The sequence below is a fragment of the Durio zibethinus genome, unplaced genomic scaffold (assembly GCF_047325235.1).
Source record: "Durio zibethinus cultivar Kanyao isolate XHJ-2024 unplaced genomic scaffold, ASM4732523v1 HiC_scaffold_3, whole genome shotgun sequence".
Taxonomy (NCBI): Eukaryota; Viridiplantae; Streptophyta; class Magnoliopsida; order Malvales; family Malvaceae; genus Durio; species Durio zibethinus.
Window position 1 is genome coordinate 1,406,656 of NW_028323044.1, and position 5,000 is coordinate 1,411,655.

Consider the following 5,000-nt stretch of genomic DNA (forward strand, 5'->3'; position numbering starts at 1 on the left):
CGATCGGGTGGTAGGTGGGTTTAGGCACATCTTCAAATTTCTGCCGTGCCAATGCCATTTTTATGGCTTGTAAATTCATACAATGGTCCCCTAAGCCTTCACGTGAAGTTTCGTTGCAAGATGACTCGTTTTCTATTTTTCACGATTTTCGAAACTTTTTGCGGTTCGGGATTTTTTAGAATTTTTTTAGGAGGAGTTTTGGCCCCAAATTTTGTGGACGTGATCCTTCTATTTTTGTTGGCATGCACAAAAAAATTCAGCTAAAAACTCGAAGCGGAGAAGATTTCGCGACCGTTTGAAAAAAGTGTCCCCGTTTCAGACACTTCAACGGCTACTGGCAGCAAACCTGTAAAATCTCAAACGCTCTTTAAGGGGGTGTGAGTTCTCAGAGGTTTGATGAGGGATAGGGGGCCAACACAAGGGCCAAGCACCAGCACCCATCGCACGTCATGTGCGCACACCCCCCCGGCCCCCCTCCCAATCGCCGGAACCCCAATGCCGCCGGTCAGGTTCTCCGGCGGTACTCCGGCGATGCTCCGGCGATGCTGTCCCGAGTGAAAAAAATGCGGCACCAGCACATGCTGGAGCCAAGCATGGGCACCGTGGCTCAAAATCGAACTTCGGCCAAGGCCTCGACCATCAATGGCACATGATGACGCATGGTGATGGCACATGCATCGACCATCATCGGCATAGGCTGCCCTTCGGTACGGGCACTTGCCTCGACCGCCATCGGCACAAGCTGGGCCCTGGTGTGGGTTGTTGCCTCGATCACCAGCGGCACATGCTGAGCCTTGGTGCGGGCGGTTGCCTCGAGCACCATCCGCAGACCCTGGGCCCTGGTGCGGCCGGTTGCCCCGATAACCATCGGCACACGCTGGGCCCTGGAGCGGCCGGTTGCCTCGATCACCATCGGCAAAAGCTGGGCCCTGGTGCGGGCGCTTGCCTCGACCACCATCGGCACACGCTGGGCACTGGTGCGGGCGCTTGCCTCGACCACCATCGGCACACGCTGGGCCCTGGTGCGGGCGGTTGCCCCCAGCACCATCGGCACACGTTGGGCCCTGGTGCGGGCGCTTGCCTCGACCACCATCGGCACACGCTGGGCCCTGGTGCGGCAGGTTGCCTCGACCACCATCGGCACACGCTGGGCCCTGGTGCGGCAGCTTGCCTCGAGCACCATCGGCACACGCTCGGCCCTGGTGCGGTCGGTTGCCTCGAGCACCATCGGCACACGCTGGGCCCTGGTGCGGGCGCTTGCCTCGACCACCATCGGCACACGCTGGGCCCTGGTGCGGTCGGTTGCCTCGAGCACCATCGGCACACGCTGGGCCCTGGTGCGGGCGGTTGCCTCGACCACCATCGGCACACGCTGGGCCCTGGTGCGGGCGGTTGCCTCGACCACCATCGGCACACGCTGGGCCCTGGTGCGGGCGCTTGCCTCGACCACCATCGGCACACGCTCGGCCCTGGTGCGGTCGGTTGCCTCGAGCACCATCGGCACACGCTGGGCCCTGGTGCGGCAGGTTGCCTCGACCACCATCGGCACACGCTGGGCCCTGGTGTGGGCGCTTGCCTCGACCACCATCGGCACACGCTGGGCCCTGGTGCGGCAGGTTGCCTCGAGCACCATCGGCACACGCTGGGCCCTGGTGCGGTCGGTTGCCTCGACCACCATCGGCACACGCTGGGCCCTGGTGCGGGCGCTTGCCTCGACCACCATCGGCACACGCTGGGCCCTGGTGCGGCAGGTTCCCTCGACCACCATCGGCACACGCTGGGCCCTGGTGCGGCAGGTTGCCTCGATCACCATCGGCACAAGCTGGGCCCTGGTGCGGGCGGTTGCCTCGACCACCATCGGCACACGCTGGGCCCTGGTGCGGCAGCTTGCCTCGAGCACCATCGGCACACGCTCGACCCTGGTGCGGTCGGTTGCCCCGAGCACCATCGGCACACGTTGGGCCCTGGTGCGGCAGGTTGCCTCGACCACCATCGGCACACGCTGGGCCCTGGTGCGGGCGCTTGCCTCGACCACCATCGGCACACGCTCCGCCCTGGTGCGGTCGGTTGCCTCGAGCACCATCGGCACACGCTGGGACCTGGTGCGGCAGGTTGCCTCGACCACCATCGGCACACGCTGGGCCCGGGTGCGGGCGGTTGCCTCGACCACCATCGGCACACACTGGGCCCTGGTGCGGGCGGTTGCCTCGACCACCATCGGCACACGCTGGGCCCTGGTGCGGGCGCTTGCCTCGACCACCATCGGCACACGCTGGGCCCTGGTGCGGCAGGTTGCCTCGAGCACCATCGGCACACGCTGGGCCCTGGTGCGGCAGGTTGCCTCGACCACCATCGGCACACGCTGGGCCCTGGTGCGGGCGCTTGCCTCGAGCACCATCGGCACACGCTCGGCCCTGGTGCGGTCGGTTGCCTCGAGCACCATCGGCACACGCTGGGCCCTGGTGCGGCAGGTTGCCTCGACCACCATCGGCACACGCTGGGCCCTGGTGAGGGCGCTTGCCTCGACCACCATCGGCACACGCTCGGCCCTGGTGCGGTCGGTTGCCTCGAGCACCATCGGCACACGCTGGGCCCTGGTGCGGGCGCTTGCCTCGAGCACCATCGGCACACGCTCGGCCCTGGTGCGGTCGGTTGCCTCGAGCACCATCGGCACACGCTGGGCCCTGGTGCGGCAGGTTGCCTCGACCACCATCGGCACACGCTGGGCCCTGGTGCGGGCGCTTGCCTCGACCACCATCGGCACACGCTCGGCCCTGGTGCGGCAGGTTGCCTCGAGCACCATCGGCACACGCTGGGCCCTGGTGCGGGCGGTTGCCTCGACCACCATCGGCACACGCTGGGCCCTGGTGCGGGCGCTTGCCTCGACCACCATCGGCACACGCTGGGCCCTGGTGCGGCAGGTTGCCTCGAGCACCATCGGCACACGCTGGGCCCTGGTGCGGTCGGTTGCCTCGAGCACCATCGGCACACGCTGGGCGCTGGTGCGGGCGCTTGCCTCGACCACCATCGGCACACGCTGGGCCCTGGTGCGGCAGGTTGCCTCGATCACCATCGGCACACGCTGGGCCCTGGTGCGACAGGTTGCCTCGAGCACCATCGGCACACTATCGGCCCTGGTGCGGGCGGTTGCCTCGACCACCATCGGCACACGCTGGGCCCTGGTGCGGGCGCTTGCCTCGGGCACCATCGGCACACGCTGGGCCCTGGTGCGGGCGGTTGCCTCGAGCACCATCGGCACACGCTGGGCCCTGGTGGGTTTAGGCACATCTTCAAATTTCTGCCGTGCCAATGCCATTTTTATGGCTTGTAAATTCATACAATGGTCCCCTAAGCCTTCACGTGAAGTTTCGTTGGAAGATGACTCGTTTTCTATTTTTCACGATTTTCGAAACTTTTTGCGGTTCGGGATTTTTTAAAATTTTTTTATAAGGATTTTTGGCCCCAAATTTTGTAGGCATGATCCTTCTATTTTTGTTGGCATGCACAAAAAAATTCAGCTAAAAACTCGAAGTAGAGAAGATTTTGTGACCGTTTGAAAAAAGTGTCCCCATTTCAGACACTTTAACGGCTACTGGTAGCAAACCTGTAAAATCTCAAATGCTCTTTAAGGGGGTGTGAATTCTCAGAGGTTTGATGAGGGATAGGGGGCCAACACAAGGCCAAGTACCAGCACCCATCGCACATCATGTGCGCACACCCCCCCGGCCCCCCTCCCAATCGCCGGAACCCCAATGCCGCCGGTCAGGTTCTCCGGCGGTACTCCGGCGATGCTCCGGCGATGCTCCGGCGATGCTGTCCCGAGTGAAAAAAATGCGGCACCAGCACATGCTGGAGCCAAGCATGGGCACCGTGGCTCAAAATCGAACTTCGGCCAAGGCCTCGACCATCAATGGCACATGATGACGCATGGTGATGGCACATGCATCGACCATCATCGGCATAGGCTGCCCTTCGGTACGGGCACTTGCCTCGACCGCCATCGGCACAAGCTGGGCCCTGGTGTGGGTTGTTGCCTCGATCACAATCGGCACATGCTGAGCCTTGGTGCGGGCGGTTGCCTCGAGCACCATCGGCAGACCCTGGGCCCTGGTGCGGCCGGTTGCCCCGATAACCATCGGCACACGCTGGGCCCTGGGGCGGGCGTTTGCCCCCAGCACCATCGGCACACGCTGGGCCCTGGTGCGGGCGCTTGCCCCGAACACCATCGGCACAAGCCGGCCCTTGGTGCGGGCTCCTGGCTCGACCACCATCGGCACACGCTGGGCCCTGGTGCGGGCGGTTGCCTCGAACACCATCGGCACACGCCGGCCCTTGGTGCGGCCGGTTGCCTCGACCACCATCGGCACACGCTCGGCCTTGGTGAGGGCGCTTGCCTCGACCACCATCGGCACACGCTGGGCCCTGGTGCGGGCGCTTGCCTCGACCACCATCGGCACACGCTCGGCCTTGGTGCGGGCGCTTGCCTCGACCACCATCGGCACACGCTGGGCCCTGGTGCGGGCGGTTGCCTCGACCACCATCGGCACACGCTCGGCCTTGGTGAGGGCGCTTGCCTCGACCACCATCGGCACACGCTGGGCCCTGGTGCGGGCGCTTGCCTCGACCACCATCGGCACACGCTGGGCCCTGGTGCTGGCGGTTGCCTCGACCACCATCGGCACACGCTGGGCCCTGGTGCGGGCGGTTGCCTCGAACACCATCGGCACAAGCCGGCCCTTGGTGCGGGCGGTTGCCTCGAGCACCATCGGCACACGCTGGGCCCTGGTGCGGGCGGTTGCCTCGACCACCATCGGCACACGCTGGGCCCTGGTGCGGACGGTTGCCTCGACCACCATCGGCTCACGTTGGCCCTTGTTGCGGGCACATGCCTCGACCACCATCGGCACCTGCGCACCCTCGGTGTGGGATTTGCTTGTTTGGAAAAAGTGTCCCCGTTTCAGACATTTTAACGTCTACTGGTAGCATATCTGTAAAATCTC